General features: G+C 37.5%; 1 protein-coding gene across 7 annotated transcripts in view; it reads right to left on the reverse strand.

Moving 5' to 3' along the window:
* Window positions 1-25,783, reverse strand: part of Mp (collagen XV/XVIII-type protein multiplexin) — a 349,091-nt gene that overhangs the window by 190,024 nt on the left and 133,284 nt on the right. The gene's annotated exons all lie outside the window — the stretch shown is intronic.

A 25,783-nucleotide genomic window follows, 5' to 3' on the forward strand; every position in this document is an offset into this window, starting at 1 on the left:
CGGGGGGCGGCGGGTTCCGACGCCGCTCGAACGAACGGGCACACTGACGCCACGGAACCCGAGGGTTCGGAGAACGATGCTGCCGTCTCGCGGCGATACCGAGAACAAAATTGAGCGTGCCTCCAGGACGCTCGCGAGAAAATGCCCCTGCAGTCGCGTCCGCGACGCTGACGTCGACGCCGACGCCGAGCCAGTCGAGAGAGGACCGAGGGTGGGGGAAGGGGATACCGGTGGCTTCACCGCGACCCACTCTTCCCGTCTCTCCACCCGTGAACCCCACTGTTCTTGTTTCCGCGCCGGACTTACCCCCACCCCTTCCCTCTAGACGTTAAAAACGTCTTTACGGAAGGCACGAGAAACATCGTCGGATATTTTGCATCGGTGGTACACGCACACCGATACGACCAGCATCGATTCAAGGGGGCAATCTAGGATGTCGGGTCGAGTATCCAGAGTTCTTTATCGTTCTTTTTCTTTTTCCTCCCCCCGCGCGGAAGTAATTGAATCGAAATGAAAATTCGTCGATACATCGAATCTCGTCGAACGCGGTTCGATGACGCGTGCATTTGGTTTTCTCCTATTGAGCAGTTTTCGGTGGATGGAAATCGAGACGATTATTATTAATTCCCGACGATTTTGTTTCAACGAATTTACCTCGAACGAATCGTACCGGTTTCGAGGGAGATATTCCGCGGTAACGCGACCATGTGAAACATTTATGCTAATCGCTCTTGAAGTTTTTAGCTTTCGACGAAAACTACTTTTTTTTTGTATTCTCGGGAGTATACGTCCCCTTGGTGGGCGATGTGTACGTACGAAAGGACGGATGAATTTTATGAGAATCACGATGTTACTATACATATCGATCGTATGAGCATTTGTTATCGATTTTAACGATAGAGAACGCCGAGTTTGAATTTCAATCGAGCCCGACTAGTTCGTATGGAAAGGATACCACGTTCCTTATTAATTTCCCCGAAAATGTATTTATGTACAATTGCATTTTCTGCATTAAGAATTTTATCGATTTATAAAATTTCTTCTCCACCTTATATATCAGGTTGTTCTGAAAGTTACTTTCTTTTTTTTTTTTTGTGAAAATGAAACACGATTTCTTTAGAATGTATAAACATTTTATTAAATTATGTATTCTCCATTTTGGAAAACGAAATGACTTTAAAATATAACAACCCAATGTAAAGATATATACAATGATGAAACCCCTTGGTTTACACGAACCGAATTCTCTTCTCATTCGACTCTTACCGAAGAGGGACGATCAACGGATGAACTGAAATTTTCGAGTACACAAAAAACAAAAGCTGTTAACGTTCGTCTCTACGAAGAGAAAAGAAAATAAGATCGACACGTTCCGTGCGTGAGGGTGAAATTTCACTTCTGTCTCGCACGATATATCATACTTTCTGGCCCTCGGTTTATTTTTCCGAACTTGTTTCCAAGCACGACTGTTATCGAACCGTTGGAAGGCGTTAAGCGTTTGGCACGATTAGGATTATCGTATTTGTTCGAGGGATGATAGAGACGCGGTAATTTGGTTAGGTTCGCACTTTGTTTCGCTTCCCTCGATCGGTCTTTCGATGGCTATTTGTTCTTGGTAAATGGAATTTCTCGATGGACTGCGTGCAAACGTGCGACGTATTCCTTGTTTGAAATAATAGCGGGCAGGTATTATCGACGTTTTGACAGTGGATCAATGATCACTTCGAAGTAACGTTTCCAAAGGGAAATGTATTTGTTTACTCGAGCCAATATTTCACTCGTGGAATATTACAAAGTATCGGTACACGTATTTTTCTTTAATTTTTCTCAACGAATGATTTAAACAGTACGAAACGTTATGGATGTTGCACCTTGGGTATTTTCTTATTGCCGGTACCATAGATGATATATTATCGCGTTTATAATCTTTGGATTTTGTTAAGGTTTATCATTTTCAACTTCTGTCGTTTCCCTCGGTTTTTCCCGACTGTTTCGCATACTGTCTCCAAGTACCCCGGTTAGAGTAGTTCCAAACGACCGTAATTCTTTCACTTTTTGTTTTTGAAACAAAACATTCCCCGTGACATTCCGTAGTAACTGTGGCACTGACGTTGATACTAAGGTTAAATGAGAGTTGCTTCGTTATCATCTTTCACATTTACGAAACTACCCTTTCCCCATTACGTTTCTTCGTCTGTTTATTAAGGCTATTTCTAACCGTACACCGATGAACGAAGGTTCGTCGAGATTTTTTACTGCCACGAGTATACACGAACAAAGAGAAACCAATGGACGATTGAAAAAATTAATGGTTCGAAAAGAAATGGTTTTTGAAAAAATTAACGGTTCGAAAAGAAATGGTTCTGGAAAAAATTAATGGTTCGAATATAAATTTGCTTTCTTGCGTCTCTCAATTACGATTATTCCCGTGTATATTCTTCGCTCAAGGACTACACTCTTATTTTTATTTTTTTAATCCATCGAACGTTCTCGAGACTCTCGACAATATCGTTCCGTTACAATTTTATGTATTGACCGTAGAATCCGATCCAAGCTTAATGATGTTTCCACTCGAATTCTCAATTTTGACAACTCAATTTAACTATTGATTTCTTTCGATGGAAATATTTAAAGAACAGGAAATAATCTATGAATCGAAACAGTGCGAAAATGCTAATTACGGACGTCGAAGAATTTCTCGTTATACGTTCGATAGTGTAGAAAAATGATTCGAAGTCAGAATTAATTAATCGATGTTCGAGAACGTGCCTTACAAAATTAATGGAATTCTCTTACGTATTCTGTATATTTAACGAAACCTTGTAACCTTCTTCCAATGATCTCGATCGATTCGTGTATTACAGTCCGTTGAGTTTGCTACGACGTAAAAAAACGATGTATGCTTCGATCGAGAAGGAACAAAGTTAATCTCGAAGAAACCGTGTCGTGCATGGAAAATCTTTCAGAAATCTTCCTGAAATTCGTGCGAAACATTCGAAAGATCAAAATGTGTCACTCCGTGTAAGAACGATGTCAGCTGCTAGGGTGACTAACGGAAATTTAATTAAATGTATTTGGTTGAAAGAAACCGATGTCACCGGGGAAGATTTAATTAAACTGCATTCGATGCTTCTATTTCCGTGCGTATCGCTTTACCAATTGTCTCATCGGAACCGATAACGACCAATTTTATCAGCCACGGGTCAGCGACGTAAACACGGGTCGAAAGAGTAATTATATTTAAATGGTATTCATAATTATAAATCGCGCGTAATGCTAATGCCCGAGTCGTCGAGACATTTTTTCTCTACCGCGTGGTATACTCTGAAAAACCTCCAACCAGAGCTGTTGAACAACCCATCAAAAGTCTGCGAGCGAGTGTTTTATTTCTCCTCCGCTTTGTGAATTACGCGCTGTCTTACGAATTTAACGAAATGAGCGAACGGATAGTTCGCCCCGAACAAAAGATATTCCACAACTCTTTCGGTTCCCCAATTAGCAAGAAAATTGGAAATCATCTTTGCTCCGGGACACTTTCGTCTTCCACTGTGGCGCAAGTACTGCATAAAATGCTAATACTTATTTGCAATTTTAATCTCTCTCCTGGATATTTTCGGGGTGAAAATCCTGAAGTTGTTGAAAGCCATTACAATTCATACGCAATTTGCAACGAGGATGTACGGGGTAATGTGTAAGAGAGGAAAGTAAACGTGGACAGCTGCTGCGAATGCAGTGATTGCATTCTAAATAAACAGCGAGGAATCACTTTTGGAAAAAGTGAACGTGGCTATTGTTGCTAATCGACGGAAACATTGTGTTTCACACGAGAGAAATAATAAATGAAACATATCTCGAAGCAAGTGAAAATTCGAATGCTACCAGAAATAGAATAACTTCCTGTTTACTGTGAAGAAGGAGATGATTTTGATCAAATGAAGATCATTTTCTACGAACTTTCTTTACGGACCACTTCGTGTGAAATCGGACACTTTTTAGCAGTAACACTTCACGTGGTCGAAACTCGAATACGTTATAGTCTTTAGCGATGTTTAAACGCACGTCGAAGGATTTTTCACTTACACGTTCGCACGTATACAGGAACAGAAAGTTCTAATTAAAGCTTGCAGGGTTTAAAATTGTTTTCTGACTATTAACAACGATTGTCACGACCGTGAGAATTGCAAAACAGTTTCCACGAAATTAGCTTCTTGCAATGAATGCGAGCAGAGTGTATGCAAAATTCAGAAAACCATCCAATTCTCACTGACATTCTGACGCTCCCATCTCGATCTATAATCCTTCGAGATTGTTTCGGACGAAAGAATTAAAAGCTTCGAGCAGGTACACATCAGTCTTTAAATTTTAATTTCTCTGAAACCTTTGGATCGTACAGGTCAACGATAAGCATTACCTTTTCGGACCGTTCCCCGATGCTTGGACTTTAAGCCCGTTATACTTTGTGTATTATTCATTGTATTTGCAAATGTATATTGTCGTATGTGCGAACTTTGTACACTTGTCGTTGTCTCATCTTTTCTTAATACCTTTATAAACATTCTTATGTTGAGAAATAGTATTTGTTATGTAACGAAGAATCAGTTTCACGAACTTGTGCGAGCTAAAGACCTCTCCTTCTCGGTATATTCTGCATTATGAGATTAAACTGCAAGTACATTAAACGCAACTGTCATCCCTCTGTAGTTGTGAAATTTCTGCTACTTCGCGGTTCCTTGGATTAATATGAGAATTAATTGTTAATTGCATCGTTAATCCGTAAGTTTCACGATCCTGTTGATTATTTTTTCGTTGAACATGGAAGCATCGTAATTTACAACGAACGTAAAAGATCGCCTACAACAGAAATGGCGAATAATCCACCAGACGTGGTTACGAAAGTAGAAAATTGGACCGATTGAAATCTACTCTACCATCTTATTGCACCACGATTAAATTAGATCTGCTTTTCGTGCAATGTTAGGATTAAACGACAGATAGCTGGTACAAAATAATTGGTAATTTCATTTTGAAACGATGAAACGAAGATTTTGAATCGACATTGGAATACGTATAAAACGAAACTAACGCATCAATTGAAGTCTCAGAGATTTTCAAGATTATCTCTAGTTAATTCTTATGCAATACTATACGATTCCTTGTTGTTTTCTTGAAACCAATCCTGCAAGAAATTCTTTTTGCGCATGCTCGTGAGATTTTTACTTACAGGATGAGAAACACTAAGTTGAATAATGAATAATTTTCAAGTCGTATTATGAATATCATAGATATTCATTCTATGATATTCATGGTTCGTTGAAATAAAATTTTTGTGCCTCTTGGGTTGTTTTTGTATTTCTTAAATTTTAAGATCAGCAAAATTATGTACCTGTTCAACCCCCAGAAAGAAATTTAATGTCAGACGGCATTATCTACGGTACGATGCAACGATGTACTATACAGTAGATAATGATATTCGACTTATCAAATTTCCGCTTACGTAGCGAGTACTGAAAATAAAGTAAGAAGAAAATTAATTAGAACGTGAAATAACTTCAATTTTATATGTTCAGCGACGTAAATGCACTTCTGATGTAGTGTTCATCTTCCATTAAAATTAATAATTCAATTCGATATGTAGATTTAATTTAGAATAAAGTATCGATCAATTTCACGAACAGTAAAATGCATGGAAAAACTTAATTTCTAAAACACATTTTAATTTCATTTTTCCATAGATAAGCTCAATGTGTAATTTAATTTTGCACTTCAATTACACAGTTACAATTACTTTCCTACTTTTCCTTTTCAAATTCTTCTAAAATAACATTCTGAGGAAACTTATCGATCAGCTATTTTTCGCTAAATTACTTGTAAATTCGAAAGAATTGTTAAATTAGAAATCTTCAACATCGGAGCCGCAATTATAAATGACAGATTGCAACACAAGTCAGTATTTTATTGCGTGCAAGCTGAGATACTAAAATGTTTTGCAACTATCCGGTATCTGAAAAGTATTTCTAATATTTCTTTTCCTTGGGAGGTGCCGTGTCACCAACACGAAAAGAGTGATAAATAAAAGAAAAACCTAACCGACAGAGACCGCCCGCTTTTACTCTTAAAATATTTCCGTTCTGGAATAAAAAATAAACTCTGCCACGGTCGATACGTGGAATTCTTTGTTTGAAATCTCCTTTTATTCCAATATGAAATTAAGGTTTATTATTTGTTTTTAATATTGTAGATATTTGTTTTGATCGTGTGTGCTTTATCAAACTCAATTTCACTACTGGCCTTATGTTTGTTGCTATGACTGGAATTTTCTCACTTTGTGAATGCTTTCGTTTAAAGATGAGTTAGATTAATATTTTTATTTAAAAATCAGTTTGAGCTAATTTAATACTTTTAAACGCAAATTTTAATATTTGCGAATATAATTTAATTTTGTATCATTTCATTAAAGTATTACCATTTGATGTTTCAAGCATGTCACATTAGATTTCCTTACCGAAATAAATTAATATCTTTCAATTAAGATTTTTTCTTTCGAAATAAAACTAGATATTATTCCGCGGCACAGTTTCATGCAAAACGATCGTCATTTTATGTCATCGACGACAATCTTAGAGGAAATTCTGGAATGTATTTTCGAACCTTCGCGAATTTAATAAAAAACGCATCGTTAATCACGAACGAGCTGGTTACTTTTGTCGTCGAGTCTCATAGGAATTATGCATTTCTTCGTCTGCTATAAATCGAATTACGTTTGCAAATAATGTTCGATCTGAATCGTGAAATTATTACAAAGAAGGAAATTCAATCGAGGTAACCGATTATATTCATACGTATTCTTTATAACGATGAAATTTGGGGTAACGATTCGTTTTCGTCTATTTCAACTCATGGACTCTATAAATTCATATCAAGCAATTGGGCAGCTCGTGGTGTTTCTTTAAATATTTTACGCAATACCAATTCTTTCTTACCCATTTTATTGCGAAATAAATATTATTTTCTTTCGTACAAGTATGTACACTTGACTTTTTAAATACGTAGAGAATGCTAATCGGTAGTGGATCATTTGTACGTAGATTGAACGATTTATTGATAAAACGGTACACGAGCTTAGCCTAACCCATGATTCTAAAATTATAAATACGGAATAAACAAGAATCGATTTCGTACGCAAAGAATGATTCATTGAGAATTTTTTACACCATTGCTTCCATTCAAACTTCCCCAATCGAACACTTTCTGCCACCCTAACTATGTAATTTTATTAACCAAAGGTTTCAAGGAGCTATTACCTAGTAACTATCACTTAATTGCGCTGTCAATTATCCTAGCAGAACCATTTCTTTGTTTCGCTACCTACAGGAGTTCTTCGGGGCAAATTCTCTTTACCCCAATTTTCGAAGTTAACCGAAGAAGTTTTCGAAGTTCGCCGAGGTAAACGTCGAAGGCGGTTAAAATACAGCACGGATCACGAATCTCGATGTTACACGGAATGCAAAAAGATTCCCTGATGGATACAAGCGATGAGAAACAAAAACGAAGACCAACGTGGCTGCCGACGTTTGAAATTTTTATCTCTCATCGACGAGCACCGTGCCAGAAATTAGATCGCACGAAGCTGTGAACTGTCAAAGCAACGAAGCTTGAAACACCGATATAAGCTTTCAGACAGATTAATAATATTTAACGAGCGGAGAACAACGTTAAATGGATGCTCGAGTGGATGGTCTCTGATTCATATAATGAAGGCTCCCGAACACTGCGAGAGATATGTAATTCATGTAATAAAGGTTAATGGAAGCACTATAAATGTTTGCTTCGACCTGTGGTCCTGGGCAAACTGTGTACTTGAATCTGATATGCGGCCATGTTCCAGTAGCTGAAGTGTATTTGAAAAGATACTCAAAGGGCACTCAAGCGTTTTCCATTGTATTAAATTTTTACGACTGTTGGAATCATAGAAGATTGGTATTTCTCTGAAACCGGAGAGTAATGCTTGAAAGCGAAACCTCCGCAGTTTATCTGTTTCGAATCTATGGGAATCTATTGGCGCAAACATTGACTCTAAAAGAAAAAAATGAAAGATAGTCTTGCGTGTGTGTAGATCCTTTTTTATGGTTAAAATTGAAAGACGTAACTCAGATCAAACGCTTATCATGATTAATCATCGTTGAACAATTCTCAGTGGTACATTGTTAAAGTAGTAAATTATTAAATTATCATTGAACGTTACAAAATTAAACTACCGTGCCCTAGTAACGTAATAATTAAAGAACAAAGATTGTAATATTCTTCAACAGAAAAAGAACTTTTATCGAGACCTCTAATCACAATGTTGTGTAAAACTTACATTCAGCAACTGTAAATAGATAAAGCGAAGAAAACACAGTAGAGAATGACCTTTTCGTACAAAATTAGAAATAAGAAAATTCTCCGTTACAAATTTGTTAAGACGGCTGCTAAAGAATTCAGTGATTTGTTAATTTCATACGATCCAGTATCGTGAAATATGAATACGCAAATTAAACGAATTAATCACAGCTACAATAAGTTGCATGTTCCATCGACTGGAACGAAACGAAAGGAAAAAATCATTAGTACGAATCGCGAACGGTATCGACTTCCCGTGCAAATACTCGAAGGCCCAAGTGCAATTTTCCATACAAGGGCAACGTATGTGCCCTTTTTTCGGTTTCAAAAAAAAAAAAAAAAAAAAGGAAAAAAAAACACTTGGTAGTAGGGTAATACTCTGTCCCCTGTACCGCAATTTCATTGTTCTCGCAGTGAATGCCAAATCGATGCGCTCGATACAGTGGCAGTGTTTGACAAGGACAGCTTCGAGTGGTGTGAAACGTACTTCGGCTCAGCCCTGAAGCCTTATCGTGCTCGTTACACGGCTGTTCATGTGCGACAAACGGTTTCGTTATGGTCCACTGGCCCCTGTATTGGAACTTGCACGTTGTTGCGCTTTCGCAACATTTTGTTCGTCGAATCGAAGAACCATTCGGATTGGAACGGGACCGATGTGCTTCGACATCGGTATCACACGATTATTATCTTGACCGCCTTTGTTGCGTTGCAAACTTTGTGTACGTGGCCACACAAGAAGTCGTGTCATCCGTTTGGAGAATGGTTCCTCTCCCATCAAACGATTTTAAAACGTGCCCAGAATTTTGAGTAAGTCCGTTGGGTTTGAACGTCAGAAATGTCTAGTCGACGACGACTCGGTGATAAATTAACAGCTTCACCTCTATCGACGGTTGAAATTCTGTACAGAGTCTCATTTCGGTGGTCTCTGAACAAAATCTACCGGTTTCCCTTCCAACGAATCGATCGCGAAGATTGGTATAATGTATACTGTTGCTTTGAAGTCGCAACGATGCACAGTGGTAGAAAAGAAAAATGAAATCAGACTTTGAAAGTATAACGGTTGAAACGCGGGAGCTCCGAGTTATTTGGGATTACGGAGGGTTTCTAGGACGTTACTGTATATTTAAATTATCATCGATAAATTAATCAAACAAATCGACGAGCAGAAATCGATATTCCCGCTGCATTGCAGCTCAAAGACCCTCCCGTTTATTTACGAATCGTTCACGGTGCTTCTGTTATCTTCGAAGAAGTCACTTGGACAGTGGTAAACCATTAGCTCGAAAAGTCAAGAGACACCGTAAGAAAAGTGATCTCCCGGAACACAGTTTGTTTCCTTCTTCGATTGTTCTCAACGTGCGTTTACCCGGGCGAAATGGGTTGAAAACAAGGGATTCAGCGGCGAACAAATCGATGCCTCTCCTGGGAATGGAAATGCAAAAGAGCAGTTGACCCATTTTTTTTTCCTTTTTTTTTCTTTTTTTTTTCGCAACAGCTCATCTTCCTCTGCCAAATGTGTTCCTCTTCCCCGCTCGTTCTCGTGCCACCCCTTCCTCTCCCTTGCAATTCTGTTTATCTTTTTAGGTCGAATCTCACTATCGAGCCGACAGATCTCTGGTAAACTAATTTCAAACCAAAAAAGCATCGGTTCGCGCAGTTCCTTCTCTCCTTTTTTTCACCCTGTCTTTATTTAGGCTAGCCGAGTGTTGCTCCCTCCCACCGCCCTTTTTTTTTCTTCTTCTTTTTCATTTTATTGGCCGTAGACACCCATCATTCCCTGTTCGTCAACGTTTCGTTCACCGCTGTGAAAGCTCGGCGCTCTCTGCCGCTCGTTAGAAGAGCTTCATATTTCGGATCGGATATCGGTGTCACGTGTGCAGTTTTGGATGGACAGAGGTGACGTGATTTCTGAGAATAACGTTGCCCTGACGTAATTGTTCCTGAAAACCTGAGCTTTCCGATATCAAAGAATAGGATTTTATCGAAATACGCTTCCAAGATTCAGCGACTATTTAGGAAAATTTTAGAAATACTTTATTACGCGCCATCGTGTGAATCGTCTTCGTTTTTCTTCGTCCCCATTATTATCGATGCAATTGACAAAATTCCAACTCTTCGACACGAGCGGAGAAAGAATTTACCCAGTACGGAATAACACTTTTGGAAATGAATGAAAAATGTTACGAATATCGATGAATTCTTAATTCAAAGTACACCGATCACCAACGAACGTTTTTGTTAATAATATTTACCCGAAGAACTTGTGGAAGTCGATTATCGACAAAATGTAGTCATTTGCGCGAATAAATTTCTCACTCGAGTTCGCAACAAGTCAATCTTGTTCGAAGTTTGCGTTAGCCGACGTAACCGGGTCGTTGTTTCGACAAGTAGCATAATCTGAATCTCTCGGGCGGTAACAAGAAAGGCATTGCATTACGACGGGCATCGTGACGCGAGGACAAAAACTATGGCCACGATTTAGCAGCCACTCGGGCTTATCCTAAAGGAAAACGTATTACCGGACATTTCTGGGGACTGACGTACAGACAAGCAAGAACCGAAGTGATATGTTTGCGGTAGGCTTTTTGGGACAACACCCTGTGTCACTAATCACCGTGAAACGCACTAAAGAACAGGTGACCTTTCGTGTTAAAGAGACCTCTCGATTAATTTTCTTTTTGTCAACGATTAATCTCCGAAAGGATCGAATGTCTTGGAAAACACTTAATCGCGTCAACGGTGAAATATTTCTGGGTATGCTCGATTTTATTGCATAAAATCGTATTTATCGCGATAATCGCAAATGATTTTAAATAAATATTGGACAACATTTAGAGTATCGGCTCATTATTGTTGTTTGGATGATAGTTGTACGTAGATTGTTCTCTGAATGTAAACGTAGAAGATACAAAAGAACGTGAAGAAGAATCGAAGTAGTTTGTCAATTTTTACAGAAATGTATCTTCGATCTTTATACTAAGTACGTTGTTAAGCACCTTTGCATTCTATAAATTCCATTTCTAGATTCTTCGTAAATATTTTGTACGTTGGCGTATCTTGTTGCCAAGAAAATGATTAATCGTTTCCAAGCTTTCGAAGCTTTCAGGACCACTCGAGGCTTCTCGGATCTACCAAGACTTTCGAGACGATGTTTTTGGACTTTTAAGTCTTTGAAAAGATTAAGATTGGTAAGATATTTAAAACTTCGAAGAGCAACAGTTTTGCAAAATGTTCTGATACATCTACGAATGGTTTGAATCCCATCGCTAATTACGAGTTTACCGCCAACCGAAGATGAAAGTTTTTGGAAAAGTATTAGGTTGTTCGGAAAGTCATTTCGTTTTCCAAAATGGAGAATATATAATTTAATGAAAAATATTTATACACTTAAAAAAAACCGTGTTTCATTTTCACCAAAAAAAAAAACCAAATGACTTTCCGAAAAACCCAATAATTTTGTTGAATTATTAATTTTACTCTTCCGAGTAAATTCGTTTCAATCCGATCGATTGCATTGAGGACTTTAAAAATGTAATCTTAGAAAACAATTAGATTTCGAGAAATTATACATTGTTTTCACCCAGAGCGCTGAAATTTATTTTAAATCGAGGAGAAAATTTCCATCAAAGAGGAAAACGTTTACAGTGAGTAACAAAAATATATGTATTTGCATTCATCGTTTCGTAATTTAATTACTTATACGTGAAATAAATTCGTTGTTGTTTCTTGTCATATTAATGAACGTAAACACAATTTATCGAAGTAATTCATAAACATTGCATTTAATTGTGAAATATTGTTGAAAGTGATGTACAGAGTACGTATCCGTGCAATTTTAATATTTCATATAATTCCGGATTTGTTTGGAAATGTATTTTAAATGTATAGACAACGCCAGTTATTATTTGTCGTTAAATACTTTAAGCTTGGACGTTTCTAGTCTGAGTTATATTCGTTTCCAGTAGCCGGGAACAATTCTGACAACCGTGCACTATGCAGGAACTTTGCAACTACCAAATATATATGTAGTTGCAAACTACAACAATACGAAACCATATTTTAAATTTTGCACCAAGGAATGATCGAACGTTCTATATTCGTAGAGCACAAATTCTAAATAGAGGATACAGATAACCCAATGCGTCAAAGTACAAACGCTTCCAGAAGTTACAATCTTATATTAATATTTAACGTAATGTAACACTTAATTATTAATACTTAACGTAATGCAATACCTAAGTATTAATACTTAATGTAACACGACACTTAAGTATTAATACTTAACGTAACATAATACTTAAGTATTAATACTCAACGTAACACGATACTTAAGTATTAATACTTAACGCAACACAATACTTAAGTATTAGTACTCAACGTAACACGATACTTAAGTATTAATACTTAACGTAACATAATACTTAAGTATTAATACTGAACGTAACACGATACTTAAGTATTAATACTTAACGTAACGCAACACTTAAGTATTAATATTTAACGTAATGTAATACTTAATTATTAATACTTAACGTAACGCAATACTTAAGTATTAATACTTAATGTAACACGACACTTAAGTATTAATACTTAACGTAACATAATACTTAAGTATTAATACTCGACGTAACACGATACTTAAGCATTAATACTTAACGTAACATAATACTTAAGTATTAATACTTAACGTAACATAATACTTAAGTATTAATACTTAATGTAACATAATACTTAAGTATTAATACTCAACGTAACACGATACTTAAGTATTAATACTTAACGTAACACGATACTCAAGTATTAATACTTAACGAAAAATTACGACAAAAGTGATTGCAGTATCTTAATTTTAGGATAGCGTAAGTTTAGGAAAACGTAGCTTAAAATAGCATTTGGCGAGCACTGAGCGAGGGTAATAAAAAACAAAGTTGGGTCTCGTACAGGCCCCACGGAAAAGCGGACAGGGGCCTTGCTTCCTTTTTCGGAAAGAAAGGCACTATCGAACCGAGAAAATTTGAGCGGAGAAACGTTAAACTAGAAGTCTTAAAACGTTGTAGAGAGTTGTGTCATAGTCACATTACTTACCGTTATTGTCAAAGTATTAATTAGTTCCAACTGAATAAATAATACCGCATAATTTATCGTTTCAATTCGTTCGAGCAACGTTCCCAAGCGTTCATTTTTATTGCACGTTCCAACAAACTCGAGCCAAGAATAATTGATGAACAATCAACGAAGCAATCAAATTTCGTCGGCCTTCAATTCGACCGACGATATACTTTCCCGACAACAGTTCTTCCGTTGGGTTCCATACTACCGTTCGACAATAATTTCGTCGAAACGGAACCTGCTCGTAGCTTGTTATTGGTTTCGTTCGGCAACGATCTTGTTTCTACCGGGGTTAAATAAACGACGAATAAAACACCGAATTTTACGTTAATCCCTAGTGTCGCGAAGGGTTGTCGCACGTTTTTCGTCGCGTTCGAGCGTAAAAACCGAAAAACCTCGGGGCGAGGAGAACCAACGCAACGGTGGAAATCGTAAAATCGCAAGTGCGCGCGTATGTTCGCGTTAGTTCCCTTGCCAGTGTGCCACGGAATTCCGGAATTCTTCGCGAGTTCCTTCCACAGAGAAAACCACCCGCTCTGAATTTCCAGCTACCACCGTATCGTTCAGCCTCCGACAACTTTCTCTTCGATGCACGTGTACGACCACACGTGTACGTTTAAATTTGTCGGTAAAACTACCGCGAATGTTTCCGTTCGTTCCTACGGCGGTGTTCGCGGACGATTTCTTCGAGAGAAATAGTTTTTTATTTTTTTTTCAACCGAACGATTGCTGCGGAGAACCAAGTTCTCACGAAGTCTTGATACGTGGCGGTATACGCCTCCCGCGTTATTTATTTAACGCATCGTGCATACACGCGAAGAATTAAATATCTATTTTGGGATTTCTAAGTAGAGGAGTTAATTTGTCGAATATATTTTCGATCGATGCGATCCAATTCTTCAAAAATCGTCGAACAACGTCAAGAACGATATAATAAATTGTTCGTGTTTCGTTTATTGATTGAAAACACGTAATCGATCCAATCGCAATTTGTTTCCTGTACTGGACCGAGTGCTACACTCGTTCGAATCATTTTCAACGAACGATAAGACCAATCGGTTTTAAAAAAAAAAATTACCAAAAAATACACATAGGAAACGAATAAAAAAATTTTAAACACAATAAGGGAGATTTTTTACGTTTCTGAGTACGTACGCCCTTTCGAATATTCGCGTTTATTTAGGATCGATTGCAACGATAGCAGCGTGGAAACGAAGAGAAGCTTGTAAATTTGTAAACAAGAACACATACGATACAATAAAATTCTCACGGTATTTACTCACGATATAAGCGAACTATTAACCATTTTTACTTCCATCCAATATAATTTCCAACCACGAATCGTTCAGTTTCGTTCCTTTTGCAAATTTTAACGAACGATAAATTTATGTCAACTAATATTATTTCGTATTAACCGATACACGTTGAACGTATTGAGACTTGTTACAAATTAGCGAAACGTGATTCAATGCAAAATTCACAATCGCTGTTTCTTACCAGTAGGACGAACACTGAATGAGAAATGCTACCTGTTAATATTATATGTATCGTAACATCGCAATTCTGCGAGTAATTTATCCGCTCGTAAATCCGAATACGTGACGCGACGATCTTGAGGGATACACTATCCGTCAAATTAATGAAATGCAGCTATTTAGTTGATACGTCAGATATTCACTGAATGTATACACAGTATCCTAAGTAAACCACCTAAAATATTTCAATTGTTCCCGATGATAAAAAAAAAATATCGAATAAAAACAATTTGTTTAGAAGAAGCAGATATTACGATCGGGTAACGAATCTGTCTCAAGATCGTGGATGTTTTTGTTAACAGAGCTATATTTTCATCACCGTGACATAACAGTTAAAATCAGGATCCAATTATTTATACCAGCACGACCTTTGTGCGATCTTCAATACGAAAAATCCAGACACGTATAAAAATCGATGTAATGGACCAACTGTGGTAGATTAGGGATGAAAATTAATTCGAACAAATACTCGAGCGAACAACGTCGAGTCATTTTGCCTTACAAAGGCCGACTATAATGTTTGACCGGATACGCCCGCTCAGTTTCCTTTCTTCTCCGCAAAATACACTCCTCTGCAACGTGCTTTTTACTTATCCCCTATCGCCACCATTTCGGTGCACACCCAAGTGACGCGTCTCAACCCACAACAGTATCCTTGCCCGCATGCTTCCACCGTCATCGACAATGATGTTTAATTTACCATCGGACCATACCCTTCTCGAACTCAGACAGGATATTTCTGTCCGCGGGTAAACTTCTATGCGGCCCTCATGTGTCGTGGTTTTGAAACGTTGAACCGAAGCTCGAAAGTAGTACAATCCTCTGGACATTTGCTCACCTTGATTCGAGTTTTTCCACTTGAGATTTGCACCTCTTGCAGTCACCCTACGGATCAATCTATCCGTAAATAATTAATACGTTCACCGTCCCGATAAATCAAAATGGACGTTTTTCAACACCAGGAAACTATAATCCTCTCAAGTGAAACTTTGACGAAACACCAAGTTGCTTCGAAAATTCTTGCCGAATTCAAGCGAATATTTCTGAAGAGTGAAAACTGTTTCGACGATTAAAATTTGACAATTTCTTTCGCCAATCGATACACCACGACGATTATAAATTAGAAGGTGTTTCTCGTTTGGAAAATTTGCTTGGGTTTCTTAATTCCTTCTATCTCTTTATTCGCGATCTCTCACCAGCGTTTACATTCTTTTCAGTACTCTCTGTTATCGTGCTAAAGGTGCGTTTACATTTATCGAAACACGATGATCGAATGAATCCGTACGACGAATTTTGAACGTCGCGCACATTCCCATTACTCACCGTGTCAAAACTAGACGAGCAGAAATAGAAGGTGGTTTCGTTTGATTGATTCCGACGTAACGGAAACGTCTTTATCTCGCGACAAAGGAGTGTCGTGTCGTGACAGCTGCGCAGTCTGCCATGCGAAATGCGATTACGTGTTAACAAATGCATCGAAGCGTGTCGGAATTTTCAAACGAAACCGTGGGGTGTCTCTTGGCCATAGTTTGCTGCGGGAGCTCGATCATTTAATTGTTTTTCGTGTTTTCATTCCTAAATACGTTCCCCCGGTTCCTCTATTCATTGTCCCTTCGTAACGTTTATTGCTCGCGGGAACGGTTTTCGATCGAATTTCGATTCTCCGTACTCTTGTTCGTCTGTTTCGAGGGTAGATATTCTCTTTTTTTCTTCTTTGTTATTATTATTATTTTTTTTTTATTCTTAAGATACGCATCGAAGAAATAATAACCAGAGCCGTACGGCGCAAAGGTTTTCCAACCGATATTATTTCTCGTGTAAATTTCAGCGCGCGAGTTTGATTAAAAGTCGATTGTATTCGAAACCGGGTCAGATGCGAACGGGAGTCCCAGCTATTTGGATGATGGAGGAACGAGTTAATAAAAGAAGTCTTGCGTTGTTGACATTCGGATCAGAGTATCGAAAAAAATGACGCGATAGAAGGTTGGAAAAGCGAAATCGAAATCGACTGCTTCCTATTGGGAATTTTTCTGCTTACTAGCATCATTGACGATAATGCTGAACATCAAATTTCTCTCGACAATCGAAAACATTATCAAACAAGTGCTCGTTTCTATTTAAACGTATTCTTCCGTCGTACTGGAAAGGAACTATTTTTGTGTCCTTTTTTTTCTTTTTTACATTATAAAAAATGAAGACTAACCATTCCCATCGAACGAATGTTGCGATTACGTCCTTGAGATCAGTTGCGCGATATCAAGTCAATGAATTATAGTATTCGTATTAACAATAATTTATATTATATCATTCCAGAATGTGCGAGCGGATTTTATTAATTTCGCGTAATAATTTATCCGTGAATTCTCGACGTTGGAACAATTTTCTCGCGTGAAGTTTATTTCGAACAGGTTGAAAAAATGTCACATTTTAAACTATTCTCTTCGTTATTAGAACATTGTTAACGGGAAAGATGCATTTATAGGATAATGGATTCAGATACCATGGAATGATTTACTAATCTAATTCCTATCATTTACATCCGTCGGATAATGCACAGTTAATCTGGCTGAAACGTACGTACATGTCGTAACACGTTCTTGGCAGCATACGTGAAATGTGTTTCCGTATTAACACGATCCTTGAGTGAAACGTGCTGGAATTCTGAAATCTACTCGCGTGGTGTACAGGTTAGTCGTGGAAGGAAAGTTCTTAAATTTTACGAGTATTTTACGATTTATCTCCTTGGATACAATGGATACGAGACAAGTGTGCTCAGTGAAACGTAATTTCGCGTCACGTTATTATGAAATCAGTACCACCTGAAAGCTTTGGAATACAAATCCACTGGAATCTATCGAGTTCTTAAAATTCACCGTTAAAAAGAAAAACTAGTGGATAATTCGAGAAAATTTGTATGCATCGCTTTTTTAATTAAAATTAATATTGACTCTCTCGAGCTGTTACAGAGGTTCCATATATCGCGTATATGTTTCTGAATAATTTTCAAACACATCGACGATTCGTAATGTTAAAATTCCAATAATGTTTAAAATATTAATAACACAACCGTGTAATGTAAATAAAATTTTAATCATTTACACGTGCGTAAATGATATTCCAATACGCAAACTTTCTCACAGTTTCGAACAAAATATTATAAAGCCGTATCTAAACGGAACAATTATACCTATCTATGCGAGATAAATAGAATTCTTTATCGCTACCTGATCCAAATACAATAAAGGAACGCATAGTTGTAACTTTTCACTTGCGTCAAATTTGTACATTTAACCGACTAGCTACTATATATTTTACTTAACGCGTAGGTACTTTACCGGTATCGCTAGCAATTGGCCGAGCAGACACACAGTATACTACTTGATACGCTACGCTATATAGCGATGGGATCGAGGGTATTGCAAGTGAAATCGAAACGCGATGGAATATATTCAACTTCTGTACGAACATTGCACGCTTGACGTACACGAATATAAAAAATCAATATCCAATGTACACCGATCTTGTAATTATACAGATGAGCCTATACATGGCGTGGAAAAGCAAACTAAAGGTAAATTCTAAGAATACGATTGATTTATCAAATTTAGATACATCGCTACGGAATCATACTGTCGTCCAACCTACCTTGTTCATCCTACGAATCTATTTACAAGAATATAAATTTTGTTTCCTTTCTCGACCTCTATAGCGGTGCACCCTCTCTGTGCGAAATCTACGTAGAGATATTTTTAAAGCAAACCTTGCTCCGATCTCCCAACGAAGAGATAACTTTCGAAGTAGAATCTAAAATGCGAAACGGAATAATGGATCGCGTAACAAGGTATCTCGTTAATACACCGTGATAATATGCGCTCTGTTTTATCATTCATGGCGTGGGGAACACGCACGGAAACAAAACAACGCTGCGCTTTTGGATAGTCGTTATCCATCGGAAAATTAAATGCACGAAAAACCGAAAGGCGCTTATTTCCTTCTCCTCTCCGGATGCACCTTGCGCGCCCATTCATCGAGAATCTTATCCATTACGAAATTAAATCTCGGCCCCGGGAATATCAGGTTGCTATCGATTGAGCGGTTACTGTCTGATCAGATACACGGTCGCTCTACTTCGAGCGGCGATCCGCTATTCTGGAATAGTTGGTCGATGGTTATTGACACAAAGTTATTGGATATCACCACTTAAACGGTAGCTCGATGCCGTGGTTTAACGCATTCCCATTATTTTGATAATCTTTGGAATAGCCCCCGGGTGTTAAACTCGTACACGTCGCGGTTCTTTTGAAGCGTACCACGATGCACAAAAAGAGACTGCACCAAAGAGATATTGGCATCGCTTCGAATACGCTTGAAACATGATAGGCAGGTAATAGGAAATTGAATGCACAAAAGACACGGGAAACAAAATATTGCTTTCGGGTATTATTAAAAGCGGTAACTATTTCGTTGGTATTCCGGGCTTAATTGAAATTGTGTCGGAATTTACAACAACGTATCGAGATTGTTAATCGATCCTTTGAAATTGTAACGACTGGAGACTATGGAGTATCGAGGATCGAGAAAAATGAGAAAATGAAAGAGAAACAAAGAAGGAAAGAAGAAAGGACTAGATTTTTGTCCGAGCCTGCTACTGGATTGGTAAACAAAGCTCACTCGTAGGTGAGAACGAGTGGCGCGACCGAGCGTAGAACGATTCTTCCTGCAGAAATAAATAAATGAAATTTCTGGAATAAAATTTCTTCCTACGAGTCTTTGTTTTCGAGACAATGGAGTTTAAAAATTACGATTACCCGCGCGCGTACGCTTGAATACAACTCGACTAACGCGTCTGTGCATTACTTATTGTTCGCTCGTGCGTCGGTGTTCATAAACATCGACCTTACTAGTTTCCTACGAACTGGTTACAATCGATTCAATCGAAAAACATATATAATATACATAATACAGAATTGTCAGTGTTTAAAACGTTCGCTAAATCGTCAATACATGCTGTTAAAAATTTGAAAAATCAAATTTCTCGAAAACCAAACCTCGCGAGCACTACGTTCTCTCGAGCTGGTGTACGCGAGAACTCGTACACCGATTCGTGTTCGGTAACGTTTGAAATTATTCTATTGTGGTATCGGATTTTGCGCGCTCCCTTAGGCCTGCTTCGAGCGTAGACCTAAACAAGATAACGCGAGCGATCGGACTTGAGTTTAACTAAACATTTGGCGCCGATCGGTCCGCTAGCCTTACTGGAAGGCACGAGTATCCTTTACAGGGGGTTTTGCGCGACGACCAAGCGTGAGAATGCACGGGGATGAAAGGGAATACATGTGGTTCGGAGAAAGTGAAGAGTGTTTGGGAAAGACGAACGATTAGGATGGCCGAACGTGACCGAATGTCTCAAGTGAGAGAGACCGAGGATTGGAATGAAAGAGAATGAATGGGAATGACTATATAGAGCGCGAGAAGAACAGTATGAGACGGTATGACAAAGTATGACGACGAGAGTATGCCCGAAGAGTGTGTCGCGGACAGTATGACTGAAAAGACGATAAGACGAGACAATTGAAAGACGTACCAAGCGAAACTAACCACCGACACTACATCTAACACTATTATCACTGTAATTTATAATAAATATACATATATCCATAAACCACGCACGAGTACAACAGTTATTTGGGGGCTCGTCCGGGATCAATCACTCAAAGATATCTTCTCAAGTGATTCGAAGAGAGAAAAACAACACTATAATATTTGTCCGCGCTGTCGAGTCTTTCAGACTGGGAATATGTTTAAATAAGGTTGCTTCAGTTCCCGACAAAGCCAAATGGGCGATCAACTCGTTCACGCGACCTCGTGTATTGTTCCACAGCCAAGGCGTTCGCGAGATACCATAAAAACGTTATTCCAGCCAGTCGGTTCCGAGAAGCTGGCACAGTCGATTCTGGGAAATTGGCCCATTCAATTAGTAAAACGTTCCATACGCTTTTGTCTTCGAGGAAACATCGGTCTTTCTTCCTCGGAGAATTGAAGGATCGAGCACGTACGAAAAACCCCTGAATAGGTCGCAAAACGCAAACTCGCCGCACGATCGTCGCGTGGAATTCGATAGGTCGATTCAACAACGTATAGAATCCATCTTCGATCGCTACGGGGAGTAACGGAGCTCTCAGAGCACCTGAAAACATTCGAGACACTCGTTTATCGTTCGATCGACGTGTTTTGAAGTTTCAGCATAGTTCATCGCACAAACATCGACACTACCGATATTTTGAAACAATTATCCAGGATTGAATCAACGAGTGTTCGATCGAACGCGCTCACGAGGAACAATCCTGAGTTTTAGAACCTTGGAGGAATTTATCGAAAAATTTACACAGTTTGCAGGGAAAATTGTATTAGGTTGTTCGAAAAGTCATTTTCCAAAATGGAGAATATATAATTTGATCAAATGTTTATACACTCTGAAAAAAATCGTGTTTCATGTTCACCAAAAAAAAAAGAAAAGGGTTTTCCGAACAACCAAATATGATACTTCGAGCACGAATAATAATCCAGGAACAAACGTGTGCGTTGGTGTATTTGCGACATTGACATTGTTCAAGCGAGTTCCAGTTTTTGCGTCGTCGAGTAACGGAAACGATAGCATTTAACAGGAATTATCACGGGAGATGAGTAGCCGTCTTGAAGAGGATTCTTCGTCGTGGATGGCAATCATTCGATCCGGAGACGAAGATCTATCAACGCAAGGGTTGCAATCAAGGTAAGCTCGTTACACACGAATTAGCAATCAGTTTCAATCGAGAGTGACACGATGGTTCTTTATTCGCATCGTTCATTTCGTCGCGATCCTTTCTCAAACAATGGCAAACGAGAATGCGATTACGGGTCTGGTCGCTTAGGGTTCGAGCGCACTTAACGCTTTACGCGTTAATACGACACGCGTGAATACCACTCCGACGCGTTTGAAAATCTTATCGATTTTCCCAGCGGTAAGTATTCCAGCAATTTTTGTTAACGATACGCGTTATTAAAAGCTTTCAGTTTGATCGCGCGGGCGATACTTTTCGAGTCAAAACCGCTCTGATCCACCGGTGGATCAATAGTCTGTGAACGTGTTGTTAAAATATAAATGGAGCGCATTCGAGACACGTTCATTATTCAACGGTCGAACGATTCCAGACGAGTTCTAAAATTCCAACACACGTTATCCGGAACATCAGCTCTAGCGGTAATTTGAAACAGTCAGCCAAGATTAAATTGGCAGGTGGTAGGTCCGGTTGAACGTCCCTATGGCGATCAATCGTGGACTTTAGAGCCGTGGAAGGATCGATTCAAAAATTCGCGCGATTAGCCCGCGACAAAGTGAATTCTAGCGATATCGGGAATCAATGATCGTCGAGGATTTTCAATTGTACGATTTCGTTTTCCATATTTTTCGCCTCTTCTTAGACGCAAATGGATTACAGACACTACGAATGGAAACGGTGGGACTTGGTCGCGGAAACGGAGCACGATTGTTTGAATCGCTTTTCGAATTAACGCCCCGATGAATGTGAAGTTGTAGCATTAGCGTAGCGAAAAGATATACGAGCCGGGTTACGAGGATTTCCAAATGAACGTATTTCCTACCTTAATACTGTTTTTGGGTAAGCACCGGTAAAATATTTCGAGCAAACCACGACTTAGCTTACGATCCAAGTACGTTTAAAAAGCGGGCAAGTACATTTTTCAGGATTTCCAAGGAATCGTTTAACGAACCAAACCGAGTTTCAAACGTGAATAAATTTTAACTTTTTTTTACGTAATCCGGAAAGACACTCGCGAAAGAAATTATTTTATTTTAAGCAAATTAAAATTTTTCTCATATTATGCTTGTTCATTCACGTTTGAACAGTTGGACGATTATTTATCCAACAGTGAGTAATTTATTAGTTATCGAGCTGTTTGAATTTAGAAATGTTTCGAAATGTTTCTACCGTGTAATATAACAGGAGATACGTATCCGAATTTTTTTTTCATTCTGAGTGACGAATGTACCACTGAAATTAAAAAAATAATTCAATTATTAGGAATATCACCGAATTTATTTCTAATATCTAATATCATTTTTGTATAATAAATATAACTTTAGGAATCGTAATTCACTTGTCTTAGTTACTTTAAATTTATCGAAAATATGCTTAAATTGCAGATTTGCGAAAGAAGTGTACCATTTTGTCAATGATGTTTAGGATTTATATTAAATTTCTATTCCTCTAGTGTATAAAAAAATCTTCCTACGAAAATCTACTTACGGTTCAGTTCTCAGAAAACTCCCACTTGTCGGAAAGAGATAAGGAGGAAATCGCGGTAAGAATGGCTGAATGATAAAATAGCCACCTCAAGATTATCCTGTGAATGCCCAAGACAATAAAAGGTAATATCCTAGGCTGCAACAAGATCAATTCGATTTGACTCGTCCTTTTTGCAAGGATACGACACCAGCCCAGAGGTACCATGAAGGGTGTACAGAATTTTTCTCGCACGGATCCTTCTGCAAACCCCTTTACTGTCGACCCAGATTTTCATTCCCAGTTTCGACAGATTTTACAGTAAAAACATGTTTACAACAGATACTGTATTCGAGATCGTGTTACAAAAACAGTTTTTCCGTTTGCTACAATTTTCAATTAATCGTATAATTTACGTTACCCATTTCTCGTTTTAATTTTATCTCCGTCGAATTTGATGTACTTTTGTACATTTTTTTCGTACCGCAAAGTTTTAATTTCTAATTATATATTTTATTATAATTTCTTGTGTACATCTTTCCTTGTTCTATAAACTCGATGTATACACAAGAGCATGCTAACGGTTTCTTTTCAATAAAAATGAAAGAGTTATTTCTACTGTTCCTTCGAATTACTGTATTGTTAAAATTAATTAATTTTCTGTCCATCTCGCAAAACTTAAAATCATTTATTTAATGTTCATTGTCTTGAATAGTAACGAGTGAAAATGTCTTGTTCAATTCATTGAATGTGCACTTGCTTTTCACGAATAAACATTTCCTCCATATTTCCTTTCGATTGATACATATATTAATTTATACGAATATTGAAAACATTTTCCTTTCGGTATCTTTTCTTACACACGCAATATGTCGAATACATTATTACTGTTTATAATGTATTAATTGATACATTTGTAATAACATGTACGATCATATCGTCGCAATTGAAAATTTAGTTTTAGCAAACCAAATTTAATAATCACAAATACAGGTTTTAACAGGAATGGCTTACCTGCACTCATCTCAAACATTTTAAAATATATTAAGTTCCGTCGTTCACTAAGAGCATGTTTTAATCAAAATTTTAATTACTTCTAATGCAGTGGAGGCTTTGATATTTCAACTCAGATTATCGGATTTCTGATTAGTAAAATCATTGAAGAATTTCATAACTTAATTAACATGGCCAATATACAATGAAACGAATATATTTGTATAATAGCTAAATGACTAAAATCACAAGTGGAAAGAAAAACGGAAAATGAAAATAAGAAAATAAATTTCATTTGTGCATTCCAACGCGTTGCTTCTATAAGAGAGTAAACAGTATGTTACTCTAACTCAATACTTTACTTATCTCGGTTAAACGCTTCTTCTATTTTGCCCTAGATAATTTAATTTATCTCGAAAACAACTCGAGAACTTTAAATTACTGCCTTCTTCGGATAAATGTCAAATTGCATGCATGCAATCAAAAGTTTACGAATATATCAATTTAAATTTCACGCTGGAAAACATTGCGACGAAAACTTAGCGGAGAGGTAAGTTACTCACTTCTTGCAACGTTTTCCATATTTTAAATCGCGTGTTCATAATAGATAGCAACAAACATCACATTTTATAAGAGATATAAGACTTCCTGTAACACTTATTTTTGAAAACATCTTACTTTGTACTCAATCCGGGGCTTTTCTTTCAGATTTTAAACTTCAATTTTCATATCGCAGCTGAAGTTGATGACTATAAGCAAAACTACTTTTAAACAATTTTCGCTCTTGATTTAGTAAATAGTAACAAGTAGAACGAACAATATTTATTGTTGTATCCTTATGGGGAATTAAGTACAAACTTCTAAATCTCAGTGCCTTTTGTTTACTTTTTACACTATTTCTATAACCGTAGTAGAACTCTTTATTATCTAAACACCGTATAACTGGAATACATTCGTTGTTGTTCTATATTTAATATTAAAGAACTGTCCTAAGAACTTAATAATAAATATAAAATGTGAAATAATAATAACTGCACGGTACCACGAATTTCTCACAATTTTACGTAACTTATCAGATTGTAAAAATTGAAACAAAAATTGAAATAAAAATTGAAACAATATTAAAAGCATTGACGATATTAATGAAAGTTAAAATAAAAATCTATTAAACGATAAACCAGTGAACTTTCATTCGTTACAGACAAATACCGTCAATATCGAATAACGATTATCTGTTTTGTTCGAAATGCTTAATATTCGTAGCTTTTAAAATATTTCACAAAGTATTCACTTTTCGATTTCCACAACAGAAAACTTTCATTAAGTAAACAAATATATAAAAAAAAAAAACATATACGTACATATCCATTTCCAGAAGAAAGTAATTCCCGTTTTCAAGTGACAACATCGGAATCGCTAGTTCACTTGAAAGCGGGGTAGATAGCGATTTTGATCGGATGACGATTGAAACAAGAATTCTACAAG

This window comes from Ptiloglossa arizonensis, chromosome 5 (assembly GCF_051014685.1).
Source record: "Ptiloglossa arizonensis isolate GNS036 chromosome 5, iyPtiAriz1_principal, whole genome shotgun sequence".
Classification (NCBI taxonomy): domain Eukaryota; kingdom Metazoa; phylum Arthropoda; class Insecta; order Hymenoptera; family Colletidae; genus Ptiloglossa; species Ptiloglossa arizonensis.